Source organism: Salmo trutta, chromosome 30 (genome assembly GCF_901001165.1).
Source record: "Salmo trutta chromosome 30, fSalTru1.1, whole genome shotgun sequence".
In the NCBI taxonomy this organism is placed as follows: Eukaryota; Metazoa; Chordata; class Actinopteri; order Salmoniformes; family Salmonidae; genus Salmo; species Salmo trutta.
Genome location: NC_042986.1, coordinates 41,875,446 through 41,899,394, shown reverse-complemented (window position 1 = coordinate 41,899,394; position 23,949 = coordinate 41,875,446). Strand labels below are relative to the sequence as shown.

The 23,949-nt window shown below is 45.7% G+C and overlaps 1 pseudogene; it reads right to left on the bottom strand.

The window, feature by feature from the left end:
* Nucleotides 1-1,263: 1,263 nt before the first annotated feature.
* LOC115168780 (laminin subunit alpha-4-like) lies at nucleotides 1,264-23,684 on the bottom strand (annotated as a pseudogene).
* Between the last annotated feature and the right edge of the window lie 265 nt (nucleotides 23,685-23,949).

Below are 23,949 nucleotides of genomic sequence, written 5' to 3'. Positions count from 1 at the left end.
TTATAAACCGGTAACCAACGTAATTAGAACAATACAAATTGTCATACCCTGGCTGTCAGCCAATCAGCATTCAGGGCTCGAAACACCCAGTTTATAATAACATTAAAAACAGTAGTTGCTTTAAAGTTTTTTTTAAACTTGTGATATAATCCATACATTTTTTTTTCCCCCATTATACCAACTATATAAAATGTGAAATTCTTCTACGGAATACAGTACATGTGATGTGGTTCAAGGTTAACACTGATTATAGTATTTAAAGCTGGACTCCTTGATGGTGAAATTGACATGTTCGTTTTGGGATATTACAACAGAAGTTCAATATACTGCCAACAATGAACCCCCTCCCATGCGCGATGGAACAGAAGAATATATACTACTACTACGATTGATTGTACCACACTGTTTCGACGGCGCCTCGCCTTCGTTTCATCCATAAAACCAATAATAAAAGGTGCCGTTTTGCCCTAATGCGTATTCCATCTTGAAGGGATGTACCACAGTTTTTACTAAGGGCTGTTTTCATAGACCTACATTAGTATTCTCAACATGAAAACATGTTGTTTTTGTTGAGCTATGGTCAAGCTAAGTCGAATCAATGTATGTAAAGCAAAACCACAATGATCAAACCACAATTTTCTACTAAAGGAATTCTTTATATATATATATATATATTTTTAAGCACTTTCCAGAACTAGTTATTCAAAGTGGTTTTCTAACCATGGCCCAAACAACGATAAGATTTTTCAGTGGTCTGTATAAAATAAGTCCAGCTAAGTTTAGAACTCGATTCAACCCGGATCACGGAAATTATAGCGCGATTTGAAATTCAAGCGTAATTTTCCGATTGAGCTGACATAACGCAGCATTTCCTGTGAACGCAGGAAGATTGCCTTTAAATTGATATCGCACTGTAGAGCGGCTCTTCGGGCGCTACGGATTGAATCAAGCCCCTCAATGTAGGTCTGTGAAAGCAGCCCAGAGAGATGTAGATTACTATTACAGAACTAACACACTAAAGACAACATATTTGGCCATCTTATACTCTAGCCCAGGTTCCAGTCTGTTTGTGCTATCATTCCACTCCTCGTATGGCACGAAAGGTCTGGATTTCAGGCTTTACTCTAGAGCTTAGTTATTTGCAAACCGGAAATCAAGACGTGGCAAAAATAAATACATTTAAATGAACTAATGTACGTCGCCCACCACCAGGGATTTGTATGGTAGACATCGTTTACGTGTTTATATTGATCCTTTTAGCAGTTGGAGACGAGTAGGGCTGCGTTCAACAGGCTAACAAAGTTGTTGGAATGTTCAAATAGAAATACAATATCTAGAACCGACATGCCTCTCTGATGTGTAGAATACAGTATCACGCCAGCTCTATTCATAACATTTCTGTCTGTAAAGCTCCACAACATTGTCCTATTGAACTTGCCCTCAGGGGTGCATTCGGAGAGGTGAAACGTAAAAAAAAAGATAGAACTGGCCTATTCTACATGACAGACAATGATATTGGTTCTACATAGGTATTTATATCTGAACTTTCTGTAATGTTGTCCTTATGAACATGACCCAGAGCTAGCTGGCTGTAACAGGGCTAAAAGGGGTCTTCTGTCTACATGGCTGGACAGCCCTGTGTGCTCACAGCTCCGTGTACTGACAGGGGTTTAGAAAGCATGGCTGGTCGCTGGTTCAGGACTGCTCTCCGAACACAACCATGGAAGGAGGGTAGGGCATCGGGGAGGCCCGGCACATCAACACCATCTAGAGGAGAGAGAAGAAGACCACAGAAAATGCTGAGTTGCAATACAGAAAGATAATTTTAAAATGGGGTTTGTATGTGTGGCAAAACACTGCCCTCCATTTCACTTTTCTGTATCCCGCAAGGTACCCACACACAGGTTAAGATTTAAAAACCATTGTATCATTACCTTAATTATTAAAATGTTTTACTTCTGAGATAAATGTTTGTCATGTTAGTCCAGACCCTAGTGAGCATTGAAGGTCCCCAAGAACACAGTGGCCTCGCATCATTCTTAAATGGAAGAAGTTGTGAACCACCAAGACTCTTCCTAGAGCTGGCTGCCCAGCCAAACTGAGCAATCGAGGGGAGAAGGGCCCTTGGTCAGGGAGGTGACCAAGAACAGATGGTCACTCTGACAGAGTTCCAGAGTTCCTCTGTGGAGAAGGGAGAAACCTTCCAGAAGCTTCTATCTCTGCAGCACTCCACCAATCAGGCCTTTTTGGTAGAGTGGCCAGACGGAAGCCACTCCTCAGTAAAAGGCACATGACATCCCGCTTAGAGTTTGCCAAAAGGCACCTAAAGAACTCTCAGACCATTAGAAACAAGATTCTCTGGTCTGATGAAACCAAGAATGCCAAGAGACAGGTCTGGAGGAAACCTGGCACTATCCCTACGGTGAAGCATGGTGGTGGAAGCATCATGTTGTGGGGATGTTTTTCCCGTGGCAGGGACTGGGAGACTAGTCAGGATCGAGGGAAAGATGAACGGAGCGAAGTACAGAGAGATCCTTGATGAAAACCTGCTCCACAGTGCTCAGGACCTCAGACTGGGGCAAAGGTTGACCTTCCAACAGGACAACGACCCTAAACATACAGCTTCGGGACAAGTCTCAGAATGTCCTTGAAAGAAATTCCACAAATTAACTTTTAACAAGGCACACCTGGTAATTGAAATGCATTCCAGGTGACTACCACATGAAGCTGGTTGAGAGAATGCCAAGAGTGTGCAAAGCTGTCATCAAGGCAAAGAGTGGCTACTTGGAAGAATCTAAAATATAGAATATATTTATTTAACACTTTTTTGGTTATTACATAATTCCATATGTGTTATTTCATGGTTTTGATGTCTTCACTATATTCTAAAATGTAGAAAATAGTAAAAATAAAGAAAAACCCTTGAATGAGTAGGTGTGTCCAAACTTTTCCCTGGTACTGTATGTCTGTATGTTTCTGTATTATATAGTATCTCTATGGGTGTCCTCACCTGGTATGGGGTTGTATATACACTGAACAAAAATATAAAAACGCAACATGTAATGTGTTGTTTCCCATGTTTCATGAGCTGAAATAAAAACATCTCAGAAATGTTCCATACGCACAAAAATGCGTATTTCGCTCAAATGTTGTGCACAAATTTGTTTACATCTCTGTTAGTGAGAATTTCTCATTTGCCAAGATAATCTATCCACCTGACAGGTGTGGCATATCAAGAAGCTGATTAAACAGCATGATCATTACACAGGTGCACCTTGTGCCGTGGGGAAATAAAAGGCCACTTTAAAATGTGCAGTTGCCACAGAACACAATGCCACAGATGTCTCAAATTTTGAGGGAGCATCTAAATCGGCACACTGACTGCAGTAATATCGACCAGAGCTGTTACCAGAAAATGCAATGTTATTTTCTCTACCATAAGCCGCCTCCAACGTCATTTTAGAGAATTTGGCAGTACGTCCACCTCACCACCGGGGGGAGAAGGATGGGGGGGGGGGGACTAGGAGGATCCTAGTTGTTTTTTGACCATGGTATTCCCTTACGACCAGGGATGAAACTATTTTAGAAAATTTGAGTTGATAGATTTCCCAAAGAAGCATCGCAGCGGGCTGCATGTAACATTAGCAGCCCCCCCAACCCAAAACATCTTCCCGCGACCAGCCCCCCCCAACCCAAAACATCTTCCCGCGGCCAGCCCCCCCAACCCAAAACATCTTCCCGCGACCAGCCCCCCCAACCCAAAACATCTTCCCGCGGCCAGCCCCCCCAACCCAAAACATCTTTCCCGCGGCCAGCCCCTCCAACCCAAAACAAATTCCCGCGGCCAGCCCCCCCAACCCAAAACATCTTTCCGTGGCCAGCCCCCCCCAACCCAAAACATCTTTCCGCGGCCAGCCCCCCCTCCAACCCAAAACAAATTCCCGCGACCATGCCTCCTACAATTTTGTGCAGATTTGCTTCATTCTACGACACGGACTGTCCTCCTTCCCCAGTGGTTAGCATGCTAGCTAAGTGCCAGTGATTAGGGTCCCAGCCCGGACAGCCATATAGGGACGGAACTCGAACATGACATGGCTACTTCGCAGCCCGTGTAAAAGTGAACCCTTCACCGGTGGGACACTCTCCAGCTGATTTTTATCTCTTTCCTCCACTATTCATACTTTTGGGTTCTATTGCTTACGTTGGATGTGTGATCATTTATGGCACGCATGTCCAATGTAGACATAGAGTATCATGGGATTAGTGTTTGGCCTCGTGGGCATGTCCCAATGCACTTGTACACGTGGCTTGTCATTTCAATACTGGAGCAAGATTACTGGCTGATCCAAAGCAGAGCAAAGTGGGTTTGTCTTTTCATTAATTAATGAGGCTAACCATGTTGAAGGATGCCAGATTAGACTCATAATGAGGCTAACCATGTCGAAGGATGCCAGATTAGATTTATAATGAGACCTAACCATGTCGAAGGATGCCAGATTAGACTCATTATGAGGCTAACCATGTCGAAGGATGCCAGATTAGATTTATAATGAGGCTAACCATGTCGAAGGATGCCAGATTAGATTTATAATGAGGATGCCGAAGGATGCCAGATTAGACTCATAATGAGGCTAACCATGTCGAAGGATGCCAGATTAGACTCATAATGAGGCTAACCATGTCGAAGGATGCCAGATTAGACTCATAATGAGGCTAACCATGTCGAAGGATGCCAGATTAGACTCATAATGAGGCTAACCATGTCGAAGGATGCCAGATTAGACTCACAATGAGGCTAACCATGTCGAAGGATGCCAGATTAGACTCACAATGAGGCTAACCATGTCGAAGGATGCCAGATTAGACTCATAATGAGGCTAACCATGTCGAAGGATGCCAGATTAGATTTATAATGAGGCTAACCATGTCGAAGGGATGCCAGATTAGAGTCATAATGAGGCTAACCATGTCGAAGGATGCCAGATTAGAGTCATAATGAGGCTAACCATGTCGAAGGATGCCAGATTAGATTTATAATGAGACTAACCATGTCGAAGGATGCCAGATTAGACTCATAATGAGGCTAACCATGTCGAAGGATGCCAGATTAGATTTATAATGAGGATGCCGAAGGATGCCAGATTAGACTCATAATGAGGCTAACCATGTTGAAGGATGCCAGATTAGACTCATAATGAGGCTAACCATGTCGAAGGATGCCAGATTAGAGTCATAATGAGGCTAACCATGTCGAAGGATGCCAGATTAGAGTCATAATGAGGCTAACCATGTCGAAGGATGCCAGATTAGATTTATAATGAGACTAACCATGTCGAAGGATGCCAGATTAGACTCATAATGAGGCTAACCATGTCGAAGGATGCCAGATTAGATTTATAATGAGGATGCCGAAGGATGCCAGGATTAGACTCATAATGAGGCTAACCATGTTGAAGGATGCCAGATTAGACTCATAATGAGGCTAACCATTTCGAAGGATGCCAGATTAGACTACTACAGCCGTCATGAATGGATGAGTGAAATCTGTAATTTTTTTACATTTATTTTACTGGGCAAGTCAGCTGAGAACAAATTCTTATTTTCAAGCCTAGGAACAGTGGGTTAACGACAGATTTTTACCTCATCAGTTCGGGGATTCGATCTTTGTAACCTTCCGGTTACTAGTCCAACGCTCTAGCCACTAGGCTACCTGTCGCCCTACAGTGGATGACATGCTCAGGAGAGAGACATTATTAACAAATATCACCATCACGAGGTTGTTTCAGAAAGGAATATTTTAAGGTTAATATAATTTAATTTCAAAATACATATTGCTTGAAATAAAGTTGCAATTTGTTTGCTTCATGTTATGTATCACCCTGGTGTAATTATATGCAGTTCAACATTATCACCACAATGGTGTCAGCGCTAGCATTTGTATTATTGTTTAGCTCTACTAGCTACATGTAAACAAACAGCTAGCTAGGTCTCGTAACATGACGACGATAATACATGCCTAGCACAAGCTAGCGGTTCATTACAACTAAAGTATATTTCTTAACTGAAACTAAGTGGGACGGCAGGTAGCCAAACGGTTAGAATGTTGTGATAATAACCGAAAGGTTGCTGGATCGAATCCCCCGAGCTGACAAGGTAAACAATCTGTCGATCTGCCCCTGAACAAGGCAGTTAACCCGCTGTTCCCCGGGAGCCGAAGACGTCGAGTAAGGCAGCCCCCTCCCCACCTCTCTGATTCAGAGGGGTTGGGTTAAATGAGGAAGACACATTTCAGTTGAAGGCATTCAGTTGTACATCTGACCCCTTTCCAATGCACCTGGGTAAGATATAGTTGTGTTTTGGAGGAAGAAGACAGAGAGCTCGGAGAGACAGATTGGTGAGGGGAGAGAGAGGGGTTGATTGTGAGGTAATTAGTGCTGCTAGCTAACTTTTGATTTAAACAATGTGGCCGTTAAACATTGGACTCGTATACTAGCTACATTTAGTTTAGTCATATTGATGGCTGTCGTGAGAGAAATTAATCTAGCCAGCTACATTTAGTTTAGTTATATTGATGGCTGTCGTGAGATAAATTAATCTAGCTAGCTACATTTAGTTTAGTTATATTGATGGCTGTCATGAGAGAAATTAATCTAGCTAGCTAGCTAATGAGGTAAGCTGATCTTTCACGAACTTGAAAGCACACTAGCTTTGCGGTTATTTGCTGTGCTAGCCAAATGTAGCGAACACCACCAGGGGAAACGGATAATAAAAAGGGAAACTAACATTATTTGAATCGTTTGTTTAGTGGAACGAACTGGTAGCAACAAGTCAAGTTTTTTTTTTGGTTACGAAACTTGTCATTTTTTGAGCTAGCGAGCCAACTAACAAGCAATCATGGCGCGCTGCAACGGTTGATGTTTCCTGGGGAACCTTTTGGTTTACACGTGCACATATTATTCCTCTGACAGTTGAAAAGCTCTATAGTATCTCCATGGGGGGGTGTCCTCACCTGGTGCTCCCCCCAGGTACACAGCCTCCTTGGCCCCCTGATGGTCGGCCTTGTTTGGGCCCCACACTGTGTTCACTGGCTGGCATCCACATGGAGCTGAAGCACGTTGCTCTTCTTCACAACTACATGGAGAACACCAGAACACAACATATCACTCGCACAGCCAATCAATCAATCAATCAACCAATCAATCAATCAATCAATCAATCAATCAATTAACCAATCAATTAACCAATCAATTAACCAATCAAGAAACAACAAAAAAATACAATTATTCAAGATTTTTTTATTTATTCCTTTAAACATCAAAGTGTGTGTGCGTGCGTGCGTGCGTGCGTGCGTGTGTGTGCGTGCGCGCGCGTGTGTACAATATAACACTCACTTGTGATACTGTGCCAGCGTCCGTCACACAAGGATTCCTCTGGTGTGAAGGAGGTGTAGAACTCTCCGCTGCCACTGTTTACTGTGACAGTTACCGCTCCCTGATAAAGGTAGAGGCTGAGCTGTCGTCCAGCCTGGTACCCAGCATGCAGCAGGAGACCAGAGTTCTGACGCCGGTCTGACGTCCAGCTGGAACCTCCAGGTCCCGGCCCAACATCAGGGACTCATCTAGACAGAGAGAGATTATTCAGACATGACACGGTCATGTGTCTTTTGTTGTTGTTGTCGTCTCATAATTATGGAATTCTGTTTTTTTTTCTTGACGGGTTGCAAACCTCCCCAAAATCAACATCCCAAATGTTTACAGATTTGAATCCAAATTGTTTCGGAGAGGGTGTAACAGAGTTAGACAGCAGGAAGAGAGGATGTAGTCTATACCTATAGCCATGTGTCCTCCCTGGGAGGAGAAGTATGCCCCAGGCTGCAGATTGGTCTGGAAGCAGGGTACAACCCCCAGGCTAGTGGAGGGATTGGCTATGCTCTGCTCATTCAGCTCCAGGTCCCTCACACAGCCCACAAACCCTCCAGGACCTGGCACCTACATGGAGGGAAACAGACCATTGTTAAGGAACATAAAAACCAGAGTGTTATGTATCTCTTTATTCATTTACATTGTATGTCTTATTTTAATTCCTCTTTTCTTTGTCTCTTTCTCAAAAATCAGGAATAAGAGAATAATTAGAGAGGGAGGGAACTTGGACCTTCTCGGAGAAGGAGACAAGGAGATACTAATGAAAAGAAGACAAATTTGTATTGATATGTCGGAATTCTAATTATTCTGCTGTGAATAAGGATGTGAAGAAGACCAAGGACAGGCTGAAGGAGAGGCGAGGAGGACAGGCTGTGTTACTGAGAGGGCAAGGAGAGGCAAGAGGACAGGTGTTGTAATTATGAGAGGGAAAGGAACGAGCAGAGGACAGGCTGTATTACCTGAGAGGAAGGAGAGCTAGAGGCCAGGGCTGTATTACTGAGAGGAAGGAGAGCAGAGGACAGGCTTGTATTACTTGAGAGCCCCCGAGAGGAAAGGAGAGGCAGAGGACAGGCTGTTGTATTACTGAGAGGAAAGGAGAGCAGAGGAAGGCTGTATTACTGAGAGGAAAGGAGAGGAGAGGAAGGAAAGAGAGGAGAGCAGAGGACAGGCTGTATTACTGGCAGAAGAGAAGGAGAGCATAGGACAGGCTGTATTACTGAGAGGAAGAGAGCAGCTGTATTACTGAGAGGAAAGAAGCAGAGGACAGGCTGTATTACTGAGAGGAGAGCAGAGGACAGCTGTATTACTGAGAGGAAAGGAGAGCAGAGGAAGGCTGTGTTACTGAGAGGAAAGGAGCAGAGGACAGGCTGTATTACTGAGAGGAAAGGAGCAGAGGACAGGCTGTATTACTGAGAGGGAGCAGAGGACAGGCTGTATTACTGAGAGGAAGGAGAGCAGAGGACAGGCTGTATTACTGAGAGGAAAGGAGAGAAAAGGAGAGGAAAGGAGAGCAGAGGACAGGCTGTGTTACTGAAAGGAAGGAGAGCAGAGGACAGGTGTTACTGAGAGGAAAGGAGAGCAGAGGAAAGCTGTATTACTGAGAGGAAAGGAGAGAGGACAGGCTGTATTACTGAGAAAGGAGAGCAGAGGACAGGCTGTGTTACTGAGAGGAAGGAGAGCAGAGGAAAGGCTGTATTACTGAGAGGAAAGGAGAGCAGAGGAAGGCTGTATTACTGAGAGAAAGAAGCAGAGACAGGCTGTATTACTGAGAGGAAAGGAAGGAAAGGAAGCAGAGGAAAGGCTGTATTACTGAGAGGAAAGGAGAGAGGACAGGCTGTATTACTGAGAGGAAAGGAGAGCAGAGGAAAGGCTGTATTACTGAGAGGAAAGGAGAGGAAAGGCTGGATTACTGAGAGGAAAGGAGAGCAGAGGACAGGCTGTATTACCGAGAGGAAAGGAGAGCAGAGGAAAGGCTGTATTACTGAGAGAAAGGAGAGCAGAGGACAGGCTGTATTACTGAGAGGAGAGCAGAGGACAGGCTGTATTACTGAGAGGAAAGGAGAGCAGAGGAAAGGCTGTATTACTGAGAGAAAGGAGAGCAGAGGAAAGGCTGTATTACTGAGAGGAAAGAGAGCAGAGGACAGGCTGTATTACTGAGAGGAAAGGAGATGAAAGGCTGTATTACTGAGAGGAAAGGAGAGCAGAGGACAGGCTGTATTACCGAGAGGAAAGGAGAGCAGAGGAAAGGCTGTATTACTGAGAGGAAAGGAGAGCAGAGGACAGGCTGTGTTACTGAGAGGAAAGGATGAGGAGAGGAAAGGCTTGTATTACTGAGAGGAAGGAGGAGAGCAGAGGACAGGCTGTGTTACTGAAGAGGAAAGGAGAGCAGAGGACAGGCTGTGTTACTGAGAGGAAAGGAGAGGAGAGGAAAGGCTGTATTACTGAGAGGAAAGGAGAGCAGAGGGACAGGCTGTATTACTGAGAGGAAAGGAGAGCAGAGGGACAGGCTGTGTTACTGAGAGGAAAGGAGAGGAGAGGAAAGGCCTGTATTACCGAGAGGAAAGGAGAGCAGAGGACAGGCTGTATTACTGAGAGGAAAGGAGAGCAGAGGAAAGGCTGTATTACCGAGAGGAAAGGAGAGGAGAGGAAAGGCTGTATTAACTGAGAGGAAAGGAGAGCAGAGGAAAGGCTGTATTACTGAGAGGAGAGCAGAGGAAGGCTGTATTACTGAGAGGAAAGGAAGAGCAGAGGAAAGGCTGTATTACCGAGAGAAGTGAGCTGGTGAGTGCTGAGGGAACTCCTCCGATGTAGAGAGGGGAATGAGCTGGTTCTTCTCCCCTCCTGAGGACCCTCTTAGACTGGGCATCGATCCCATCAACAATCAAACCGACCTTCTCTCCCTCCCTCTTCACAAACACCTGAACACACACACACACGCACATATACACAAGTCAGATACACATAAACCTCAGGCTAAATCTTGATTTAAAAAATCAGGAAAGAAGGGACAAAGCGACGATGAGACTACAGAGTCTGGCAACATAAGATAGATACTTCGTATTGCAGAGCAGGGCTTGTAAAGTAAGCATTCTCAACCTGTTGTATTCGGCGCATGTGATTTTTATATTGAATAAAGAAGATAAACACAAGGGATATGTTCCACTGTACGTGACAATGATCATGTCTTTATTACATGACCTACCGTGTGCCACTGTCCGTCGTTGTACTTCCTGTGGCTGCGGATGGTGGTCTTCCTCTTCCCTCCGTTGATGAGGAGCAACAGGTGTCCGTCTGAGACAGACAGGGTCATCACAGAGCTGCCACTAGAACGTTCTAGTGATCCTGACACATAGAACACCAGGCCGTCTGACGAGTTCACACGCAGACCCATGGAGATGTGAGGCCTGGGGGGGAGAGAAGGGGACAGGTGAGTTACAGGTCAGAGAGACGGGACAGTGACAGGTGAGTTACAGGTGAGAGAGACGGGGACAGTGACAGGTGAGTTACAGGTCAGAGAGAAGGGGACAGGTGAGTTACAGGTGGGAGAGACGGGACCAGTGACAGGTGAGTTACAGGTGAGAGAGACAGGGACAGGGACAGGTGAGTTACAGGTGGGAGAGACGGGACAGGGACAGGTGAGTTACAGGTGGGAGAGACGGGACAGTGACAGGTGAGTTACAGGTGGGAGAGACAGGGACAGTGACAGGTGAGTTACAGGTGGGAGAGACAGGGACAGCGACAGGTGAGTTACAGGTGGGAGAGACGGGACAGTGACAGGTGAGTTACAGGTGAGAGAGACGGGACAGTGACAGGTGAGTTACAGGTGAGAGACACGACAGTGACAGGTGAGTTACAGGTGGGAGAGACGGGACAGTGACAGGTGAGTTACAGGTGGGAGAGACGGGAACAGTGACAGGTGAGTTACAGGTGGGAGAGACGGGGACAGTGACAGGTGAGTTACAGGGTGGGAGAGACGGGACAGGACAGGTGAGTTACAGGTGGGAGAGACGGGACAGTTGACAGGTGAGTTACAGGTGGGGAGAGACGGGACAGTGACAGGTGAGTTACAGGTGAGAGAGACGGGACAGTGACAGGTGAGTTACAGGTGGGAGAGACGGGACAGTGACAGGTGATTACAGGTGGGAGAGACAGGGACAGTGACAGTGATTACGGTGGGAGAGACGGGGACAGTGACAGGTGAGTTACAGGTGAGAGAGACGGACCGTGACAGGTGACAGGGTGAGTTACAGGTGAGAGAGACGGGACAGTGACAGGTGAGTTACAGGTGGGAGAGACGGACAATGACATGTGAGTTACAGGTGAGAGAGACGGACAGTGACGGTGATTTACAGGTGGGGAGAGACGGACAGTGACAGGTGAGGTTACAGGTGAGAGAGACGGGACAGTGACAGGTGATTACAGGTGGAAGAGACGGACAAGTGACAGGTGAGTTACAGGTGGGAGAGACGGACAGCGACAGGTGAGTTACAGGTTGGAGAGACGGACAGCGACAGGTGAGTTACAGGTGGGAGAGACGGGACAGTGACAGGTGAGTTACAGGTGAGAGAGACGGGACAGTGACAGTTGAGTTACAGGTGGGAGAGACGGACAGTGACAGTGACAGGTGAGTTACAGGTGAGAGAGACGGGACAGTGACAGGTGATTACAGGTGGGGAGAGACGGGACAGTGACAGGTGAGTTACAGGTGGGAGACAGGGACAGTGACAGGTGAGGTACAGGTAGGAGAGACGGGACAGTGACAGGTGAGTTACAGGTGGGAGAGACGGGACAGTGACAGGTGAGGTACAGGTGGGAGAGACGGGACAGTGACAGTGAGTTACAGGTGAGAGAGACGGGACAGTGACAGGTGAGTTACAGGTGGGAGAGACGGGACAGTGACAGGTGAGTTACAGGTGGGAGAGACGGGCAGTGACAGGTGAGTTACAGGTGAGAGAGACGGGACAGTGACAGGTGAGTTACAGGGTGAGAGAGACGGGACAGTGACAGGTGAGTTACAGGTGGAGAGACGGGACAGTGACAGGTGATTACAGTGGGAGAGACGGGACAGTGACAGGTGAGGTACAGGTGGGAGAGCGGGACAGTGACAGGTGAGTTACAGTGGGAGAGACGGGACAGTGACAGGTGAGGTACAGGTGGGAGAGACGGGACAGTGACAGGTGAGTTACAGGTGAGAGAGACGGGACAGTGACAGGTTAGTTACAGGTGGAGAGACGGCAGTGACAGTGAGTTACAGGTGGGAGAGACGGGACAGTGACAGGGGAGTTACAGGTGGGAGAGACGGGACAGTGACAGGTGAGTTACAGGTGGGAGAGACGGGACAGTGACAGGTGAGTTACAGGTGGGAGAGACGGGACAGTGACAGGTGAGTTACAGGTGGAAGAGACGGGACAGTGACAGGTGAGTTACAGGTGGGAGAGACGGGGACAGTGACAGGTGAGTTACAGGTGGGAGAGACGGACAGTGACAGGTGAGTTACAGGTGGGAGAGACGGGACAGTGACAGGTGAGTTACAGGTGGAGACGGGACAGTGACAGGTGAGTTACAGGTGGGAGAGACGGGACAGTGACAGGTGAGTTACAGGTGGGAGAGACGGGACAGCGACAGGTGATTACAGGTGGGAGAGACGGGACAGTGACAGTGAGTTACAGGTGGGAGAGACGGACAGTGACAGGTGAGTTACAGGTGTGAGAGACGGACAGTGACAGGTGAGTTACAGGTGGGAGAGACGGGACAGTGACAGGTGTTACAGGTGGGAGAGACGGGACAGTGACAGGTGAGTTCAGGTGGGAGAGACGGGACAGTGACAGGTGAGATACAGTGGGAGAGACGGACAGTGACAGGTGAGTTACAGGTGGAGAGACGCGACAGTGACAGGTGAGTTACAGGTGGGAGAGACGGGACAGTGACAGGTGAGTTACAGGTGGGAGAGACGGGACAGTGACAGGTGAGTTACGGTGGGAGAGACAGGGACAGCGACAGGTGAGTTACAGGTGGGAGAGACAGGGACAGTGACAGGTGAGTTACAGGTGAGAGATACAGGGACAGTGACAGGTGAGTTACAGGTGGGAGAGACGGGACAGTGACAGGTGAGTTACAGGTGGGAGAGACGGGACAGTGACAGGTGAGTTACAGGTGAGAGAGACGGGACAGTGACAGGTGAGTTACAGGTGGGAGAGACGGGACAGTGACAGTGACAGGTGAGTTACAGGTGGGAGAGACGGGACAGTGACAGGTGAGATACAGGTGGGAGAGACGGGACAGTGACAGGTGAGTTACAGGTGGGAGAGACGGGACAGTGACAGGTGAGTTACAGGTGGGAGAGACGGGACAGTGACAGGTGAGTTACAGTGGGAGAGACGGGACAGGGCAGGTGAGTTACAGGTGAGAGAGACGGGACAGTGACAGGTGAGATACAGGTGGGAGAGACGGGACAGTGACAGGTGAGTTACAGGTGGGAGAGACGGGACAGTGACAGGTGAGTTACAGGTGGGAGAGACGGACAGTGACAGGTGAGTTACAGGTGAGAGAGACGGGGACAGTGCAGGTGAGTTACAGGTGGGAGAGACGGGACAGTGACAGGTGAGTTACAGGTGGGAGAGACGGGACAGTGACAGGTGAGTTACAGGTGGGAGAGACGGGACAGTTGACAGGTGAGTTACAGGTGGGAGAGACGGGACATTGACAGGTGAGTTACAGGAGTTACTGCCATGTTCGATAGCATCAATTTCGCTCCGTCGCTGATCACAGATTGAGCAGACTAACTGATCTACAAATATACTGAGTGGTTATTTAGGATGCAAGGTGATTTGCAGATCAGTCATCTGCTGTCGCCGACCGCGATGTCAGCCGATCTCAAACACCACTCTAGCTGGATTCCTGATAGACTCCTAGCCCAACACCCTAGATAGTCCTAGATCCCAGAGGACCGGATATGGTGAACACAGGAAGTACTCACGTCCTGCTGAAGGCCTCGGGCAGCGTGTCGTAACGCTGGTGGCTGTGTGGAGGAGCCGCTGAAGTGGCAGAGCTCCGACTTCCTGATTGGCCAGTTCCCCTGGCAGGGCTCCCTGGCACTGCGGCTCCGCCCCACTGACCCACCACCACCTGCTGGGCTTCCTGTGTTTACCCTGTAGAGGGGGGGAGAAGGGGGGAGGAAAGAGAGGATATCAGATTGAGTTGTTTGTAAAGTAAAAGGTCAAAGGGTAGATAGAGAGTAATTCATCCACTGATACACACCATGGTCTAAAGTATGTGGACACCCCTTCAAATTAGTGGATTCGGCTATTACACCCACACCCGTTCTGACAGGTGTATAAAATCGAGCACACAACCATGCAATCTCCATAGACAAACATTGGCATTAGAATGGCCCGTACTGAAGAGCTCAGTGACTTTCAACGTGACACCGTCATAGAGGCCACTTTCCAACAAGTCAGTTCGTCAAATTTCTGCCCTGCTTGAGCTGCCCCCCGGTCAACTGGAAGTGCTGTTATTGTGAAAGTGGAAACGTCTAGGAGCACAACGGCTCAGCCGCAAGTGGTAGGCCACACAAGCTCACAGAACGGGACCGCTGAAGCGGTAGCGAGTTCACCTGTCCTCGGTTGCAAATTTCAGCACAAGAACTGTTCGACAGAAGCTTCATGAAATGGGTTTCTATGGCCGAGCAGCCACACATAGGCCTAAGATCACCACGCACAATGCCAAGCGTTGGCTGGAGTGGTGTAAAGTTGCCGACATTGGACTCTGGAGCAGTGGAAACGCTTTCTCTGGAGTGATAAATCACGCGTCACCATCTGGCAGTCCGAGGGACGAATCTGTGTTTGTCAAATGCCAGGAGAACGCTACCTGCCCCAATGCTTAGTGGCAACTGTAAAGTTTGGTGGAGGAGGAATAATGGTCTGGGGCTGTTTTTTATGGTTCGGGCCCCTTAGTTCCTGTGAAGGGAAATCTTAACGCTGCAATGTTCCAACATCTAGTGGAAAGCCTTCCCAGACGAGTGGAGGCTGTTATTGCATGAAAGGGGGGGACCAACTCCATATTAATGCCCATGATTTGGAATGAGATGTTCGACGAACAGGTGTATATGAAAGTTAGACGCTGAAAATGTGATGGAGACTAATTGTGAGGTGAACATCGGCATTGGAGACTAAGACACACAGTAACACACAGAGAGATGCTATATAATATACTGTATATCTCTATGTTGTCAGGTCAACCCACTCAATACAGAGTGAATGTGATATATTACAGTATATACTGTATTCTCTGTTGTCAGGTCAACCCACTCAATACAGAGTGAATATGATATATTACAGTAATATACTGTATTTCTCTATGGTGTCAGGTCAACCCCTCAATACAGAGTGAATATGATATATTACAGTAATATACTGTATTTCTCTATGGTGTCAGGTCAACCCACTCAATACAGAGTGAATATGATATATTACAGTAATATACTGTATTTCTCTATGGTGTCAGGTCAACCCACTCAATACAGAGTGAATGTGATATATTACAGTAATATACTGTATTTCTTTATGTTGTCAGGTCAACCCACTCAATCCAGAGTGAATATGATATATTACAGTAATATACTGTATTTTTCTATGGTGTCAGGTCAACCCACTCAATTCAGAGTGAATATGATATATTACAGTAATATACTGTATTTCTCTATGGTGTCAGGTCAACTCACTCAATACAGAGTGAATATGATATATTATAGTAATATACTGTATTTCTCTATGGTGTCAGGTCAACCCACTCAATACAGAGTGAATATGATATATTACAGTAATATACTGTATTTCTCTATGTTGTCAGGTCAACCCACTCAATACAGAGTGAATATGATATATTACAGTAATATACTGTATTTCTCTATGGTGTCAGGTCAACCCACTCAATACAGAGTGAATGTGATATATTACAGTAATATACTGTATTTCTTTATGTTGTCAGGTCAACCCACTCAATACAGAGTGAATGTGATATATTACAGTAATATACTGTATTTTCTATGGTGTCAGGTCAACCCACTCAATTCAGAGTGAATATGATATATTACAGTAATATACTGTATTTCTCTATGGTGTCATGTCAACTCACTCAATACAGAGTGAATATGATATATTATAGTAATATACTGTATTTCTCTATGGTGTCAGGTCAACCCACTCAATACAGAGTGAATATGATATATTACAGTAATATACTGTATTTCTCTATGTTGTCAGGTCAACCCACTCAATACAGAGTGAATATAATATATTACAGTAATATACTGTATTTCTCTATGGTGTCAGGTCACCCACTCAATACAGAGTGAATGTGATATATTACAGTAATATACTGGTATTTCTTTATGTTGTCAGGTCAACCCACTCAATACAGAGTGAATGTGATATATTACATATACATTATATACTGTATTTCTCTATGGCGTCAGGTCAACCCACTCAATCCAGAGTGAATGTGATATTGTCAGATCAGGTACCTTAGGCCTCTTCTGGCGTGGGGGTGTGGCCAGGATCTGCTGAGGTTTCTTGGCAGCGGGACAATCTAGAGGGACGTCGATGTTCTGCTTAGCGTTCATCAGGTTCATCACCATCTGAGAAGGCTTGTCTCTGTAGAGTAACGTTACAGTCATTATAGTGTTGTTTGCCCTTGTCATGGGCTACAGTTCCAGTTATAGTCCTACACACAGTGGAAGGTCACGTCTAGTCTTAGAAAAGTAGCTTCTAATCTAGTAGTAGTAGCAACATATCCATCTCTAAATTTAAACTGTGAAACTCATGTAATCCTCCACACCTCCCTTTTTTCTGCTCTGTCTATTCCTGTGCTCTTAACCCCATATTTTGTTCACCTCTTGATTAACAGGTTGCTAAGACAGCCGGTAAGGTTGCTATGGCAGCCGGTAAGGTTGCTATGGCAGCCGGAAGGTTGCTATGGCAGCCGGTAGGTTACTATGGCAGCCGGTAAGGTTACTATGACAGCCGGAAAGGTTACTATTCAGCCGTAAGGTTACTAACCTCTTGATGAACAGGTTGCTAAGACAGCCGGAAAGGTTACTACGACAGCCGGTAAGGTTACTATGACAGCCAGTAAAGGTTACTATGGCAGCCAGTAAAGGTTACTAACCTCTTGATGAACAGGTTGCTAAGACAGCCGGTAAGGTTGTTGAGGCTGTTGTCAGGTGTTCCTCCCAGGTAGACCCCTCCAGGTAGTAGAACCGCCTGGCTGCTGGTCCCTCCACGACCAGTATCCCCAGCCTTCTCCAATACGTCATCCACATACAGACGTAACCTACAGAGACACAAAACCACGACACAAGACATCAGCAACACAACACAACGACACAAGACATCAGCAGCACGTCAGAGACACAACATGTCACATAGGCAGTGGTTTCATTGAGATTCTACAGCTACAGTATCTAACTATAGTAAGAGTATAATTTATCCAATAGCATCCAGCTATTGTAGCGCTACAGAGTTACATAAGAATCATTTAGTTGGTGGATGGTAAATCTTACCCATTGTTGTTGCTGTACAGAGTTAAATAATGATCGTTGTCATCGTTGTAGGTCTTCTGAGTCGTCACCCTTCGCTGTTAGCCGCCCTCAACTACCACATGACCCTTATCCATGAACACATGACACACTCCGTCCTGATGAGAGAACACACATTACACTACATTATTACATTACACTACATTAGATTACACATTACACACTGTCCTGATGAGAGAGAAAGAGAGAGCGAGAGAGAGACAAAGAGAGAGAACAGAGAGATAGAGGCAGAGAGAACAGAGAGCGAGAGAAAGAGACGTGCCATTTCCAGGCCCAGGGAAATGTGCTCATCTGTGGGGACACAAATGCGCGCACAGGAACACTACCTGATCTAACGAGCACACGAGGGGACAGCTTTATTACAGGCCATACTGTTTATAGCTGTCTTAATCTCCCCCATAGAAACAACAGTGACAGCACCGTCAACAAAAACGGAAGGGATCTTTTGCAGCTCTGTAGAAGTTTGGGTCTGTACTTTGTCAATGGTAGGTTACGGGGGGACTCTTTGGGGAGATTCACCTACTGCTCACCTCTTGGCCACAGTACAGTAGACTATATGATCACAGACATGGACCCTTTCTCTCTCAGCTCATTCACTGTCAAGCCACTAACACCTCTGTCTGATCACAGCCAATTATGTTGTTCCTCAAAAGAACAGACATGGAAACAACCACACATTCACAGCCCAGTAAGCTGTACAAACATCAGAATTCATACAGATGGGCCCAAACAGCACAGAAGATATCAGAAAGCAACCTGGAACCAAAATATCCAAACACTCTTAGATAACTTTCTGGATACCACATTCACTCACAGTAAAGAAGGCATCAATCTAGCAGTAAAAAACATCAACTATATATTCAGGCAAACGGCAAAAGAAGCACAATTGAAATTGACAAAAAACTAAACAAAAAAAGATCACAGATGACAACTGGTTTGATGCAGATTGTAAAATTATAAGGAAAAAACTTAGAACACTATCCAACCAAAAGCACAGAGACCCAAATAATGGTGAATTACGCCTTCATTACTGTGAGACTTTAAAACTCTATAAACGTACACTCAGACCAAAAAAGCACAGTACAACAGCAAGCAGCTGACACTAATTGAGGAGTCCATAAACAAACAACTTTTGGCAAAATTGGAAAAAAAAATAAAAAATCTAAACAAGAGGAATTAGCGATACAAAATGGTGACATATGGACAACCCATTTTAAATTTATTTGTCATTTGTCATTTAGTCTACAACACTGTTCAAATTGACACAAACGCAGAACAACGCCAAATTCATGAGAAGTTGAATGGATTAGAAAAAAGCTATAAAGGACAATCAAAACCCATTGGACTCCCCAATTACTGACCAGGAGCTCTATAAGAAACTTCAGGCTCTCAAATTTAAAAAAGCCTGCGGACCTGATGGCATCCTAAATGAGATGCTCAAACTCACTAGTGCAAAATTTCAATTGGCTATATTAATACTGTTTAATTTGATCCTGAGTGTAGGTTATTTCCCTGACATCTGGAATCAAGGACTCATAACCCCAATCTTTAAGAACGGAGACAAATTTGACCCTAACAATTACAGAGGCATTTGTGTGAACAGTAACCTGGGGAAGGGTTTTCTGTAGTATCATCAATGTAAGAGTTCTAAACTTCCTTAATAAGCACAATGTCTTGAGTAAAAAGCCAATTGGATTTATAACCAAAACATCGCACAACTGATCATATTTACACCTTACACACCCTGATAGATAACATGTCCACCAAAATAATACCAGAAATATACGCTTGCTTTATCGACTTCCAAAAAGCCTTTGATTCTATTTGGCATACAGGACTGTTCTACAAAGTTATTGAAAGTGGTGTAGGGGGTAAAACATATGACATAATTAAATCAATGTATACTGGCATACGTGCAGCATTAAAAATTGGTAAGAAAATAACAGAATTCTTTAACCAGGGGCGGGGCCTTCGTCAGGGTTGCAATCTGAGCCCTGCACTCTTCAATATTTACATTAACGAATTGGCCACTATTCTAGAAAAATCCTCAGCCCCTGGTGTTAGTCTCCACAATTCAGAAGTTAAAATGCCTACTCTTCGCAGATGACCTATGCCTTCTGTCACCACCCACAACACATGGCCTACAGCAGAGCCTGGACCTGCTAGAGCAGTACTGCCAGACCTGGGCCCTGGCAGTAAACCCCAAAAAGACTAAATAATGATTTTCCAGAGAAGATCCAGATCTCAGGGAATTAGACCAAAGTTCTCAATTGGTACAAAATATATAGAATACTGCACACATTACAATTACTGAGATTTAAATATATAGAGTACTGTACACACTACAATTCTTAGGTTTAAAAATAAGCTCAACTGGACACCTTAATGAGGCAGTGAATGAACTGAGAGAGAAAGCACGCAGGGCATTCTACGCCATTAAAAAGCAAATTCAAATTGAAATACCTATTAAAATGTGGCTAAAAAACTAATTGAATATGTCATTGAACCAATTGCACTTTATGGCAGCGAGGTGTGGGGTCCACTTGCAAAACAAGATTTCATCAAATGGGACAAAAACCCCATTGAAACCCTACATGCAGAGTTCTGTAAGATTCTCCTACGTGTCCAGAGGAAAACTACAAACAATGCATGCAGGGCAGAATTAGGCCATATCCACTAATAATAAAACTCAAAAAAGGGCAATTAAGTTTTGGAAACATCTAAAATACAGTGACCCCCTCTCATATCATTACCAAGCCCTGCAATGCCAAGAGCTGAGCAAAGAAAAGAGTCCCCTCATCCAGCTGGTCCTGGGCTGAGTTCACAAACCTGTTCTACTAACACACTGAAGCCTCAGGACCCTCATCCAGCTGGTCCTGAGTTCACACACCTGTTCTACTAACACACTGAAGCCTCAGGACCCTCATCCAGCTGGTCCTGGGGCTGAGTTCACAAACCTGTTCTACTAACACACTGAAGCCTCAGGACCCTCATCCAGCTGGTCCTGGGGCTGAGTTCACAAAACCTGTTTCTACTAACACACTGAAGTCTCAGAACCAGAACATCCAATCAATCAGAATAAACCAAATTACACACAGTCAAAACAAAACTACATTGCTTATTGGGAAACACAAGCACAAACACAAAGCAAAATGCAGTGTTATCTGGCCCTAAATCGACAGTACACCGTGGCTAACTATTTGACCATGGTTACTGATCAAAAACCTTAGAAAAAACCTTGACAAAGTACAGGCTCAGTGAGCACAGCCTTGCCATTGAGAAGGGTAGACACAGGAAAACCTGGCTCCCTGTAGAGGAAGGCTGTGCAACCACTGCACAACAACAGAACCTGAGACGGAGCTGCATTTCCTGACAAAATGTAAAAAATATAAAACAATTAGAGAGTGTAATTTCCCCAAATTTGAAACCCTTATTAAAGGTTTCAAAGACCTCTCTGATGAGGATAGGCTACCCATCCTGTTGGGGGAGGATGCAGAGAGCTGTGGGTTGGCAGCGCACTACATTGCTGCCTGACATAGATGAGGGACAGAGTCTGACAGACCAATCAACCTGCACATGTCCTCTACTGTATGATTATTGTTATTGTTGAATGTATGGTTATATTGACCCTTGGTTATGTTGTTCCTGTGGACATTTTGATTCTCCTAATTTTTTTTCATATTGTAAATATCCAAAATAAGCTTTGGCAATATGTACATTGTATGTCATGCCAATAAAGCAAATTGAATTGAATTGAATTGAATTGAGAGAGAGAGAGAGAGAGAGAAAGAGAAAGAGAGAGAACAGAGAGTGAGAGAAAGAGAGAGACAGAGAGAGAGAGCAAGAGACAGAGAAAAAAGACAGAGAGACAGACAGAGAGACAGACAGAGAGAGAGACAGAGAGAGAGACAGAGAGAGAGACAGAGAGAGAGACAGAGAGAGAGACAGAGAGAAGGACAGAGAGACAGACAGAGAGAGAGACAGAGAGAGAGACAGAGAGAGAGACAGAGAGAGAGACAGAGAGACAGACAGAGAGAGAGACAGAGAGAGAGAGGAGAGAGAGAGACAGAGAGAAGGAAGAGAGACAGCAGAAGAGCTAGAGACGAGAGAGAACAGAGAGAGAGACAGAGAGAAGGGACAGAGAGACACGAGAGAGAGACAGTGAGAAGGACAGAGAGAGAGACAGGAGCGAGAGACAGAGAGAGACAGAGAGAGACAGAGAGAAGGACAGAGAGAAGACAGAGAGATGGACAGAGAGACAGACAGAGAGAGAGACAAGAGAGAGAGAGACAGAGAAGAGAGACAGAGAGAAAGAGACAGAGAGAGAGACTAGAGAGAGAGACAGAGAGAGAGACAGAAGAAGGACAGAGTGAAAGAGAGAGGAGAGACAGAGAGAAAGACAGAGAGAAAGACAGAGATAAAGACAGAGAGAAAGACAGGAGAGAGACAGAGAGAGAAGACAGAGGAGAGAGAGACAGAGAGAGAGACCAGAGAGAAAGACAGACAGAGATAAGGAGCAGTACCTGAGCCTGGTGGTAAACATGAGTCCGTTTCTTCTGGTCTGGCGGAAGCCGAACCCGGCGTAGAAGTTATTCCTGAGAGCAGGGATGTTGTCTGGAGACAGGTCCAGGTAACTCTGGCCTGAGAAGTGAGCCTCTCGAGCCACCTGACACACAGAGAGAGCACAGAATTAGGGTGGCCATTGGCATCTCATCAATGGTTCTAAAAGGACAGCTGATCTTGGTCAGGGAATATTTCATCTGTCCCTATTGTCTCAATGCTCACCAGCCGTAGCTGACCCCAGATCTGCCCATAACTAACAGTATACTAACCAGTAAGTCATTGGCACAGCCGTAGCTGACCCCAGATCTGCCCATAACTAACAGTATACTAACCAGTAAGTCATTGGCACAGCCGTAGCTGACCCCAGATCTGCCCATAACTAACAGTATACTAACCAGTAAGTCGCTGTAAGTAGCTGACCCCAGACCAGTTGTTGTTATATATATGTGTGTGTGTGTGTGTGTGTGTGTGTGTGTGTGGTGTGTGTGTGTGTGTGTGTGTGTGTGTGTGTGGTGTGTGTGTGTGTGTGTGTGTGTGTGTGTGTGTGTGTTGTGTGTGTGTCTGTATATACTAACCAGTAAGTCGTTGGCACAGCCGTAGCTGACCCCAGAGCTGCTCATTCTCTTCAGGTCGATGTGAGAGTTCATGGCTTTGATGTTCCTGAAACAGCCTTTAAGAGATCCCTGACGAGGAAACAGGGCCTTCAGGCTGGGTGGAGGGAGAAACATATCACGAAGAGGTCACATACCCCAGTCAATACGGTTTCAGCTTGGAAATGTCTTTCCTGTGTGTGTGTGTGTGTGTGTGTGTGTGTGTGTGTGTGTGTGTGTGTGTGTGGTGTGTGTGTGTGTGTGTGTGCGTCTGCGTGCGTATGTGTGTGTGTGTGTGTGCGTATGTGCGTGCGTATGTGTGTGTGTGTGTGTGTGTCTGCGTGTGTGTGTATGCGTGTGTGTCTGCGTGTGTGTGTGTGTGTGTGTGTGTGTGTGTGGTGTGTGTGTGTGTGCGTGCGTGGCTCACTTCTCAGGCATCTTGTCCTCGGGGACTCCAGCCAGGTAGTAGCTGCCTTCGAAGCGCGGCAGGGGCGTAACGAAGACGTAGTTGAACATGGTTTATGCGGTTGTTCCTCACCACAACACGTGTGGTCGTATCGTAGAGCAGGATAATGATCTCTAACTACACAGAAACACAAACACGCCATTTTACAACCTGCGGAACCAACGACCAAAGCGCCCTCTAGTGGGCGCATGGGTGGAATGTTATTCATAGTTTATCATAGTTTATAGAAACATTATGTTTTTTGGTTTTAAATGCCTCAAAATCTGGTGTTTCTATGTCAAACTGTTTTGTTATATTCAGTTTTCTGTGATGTAT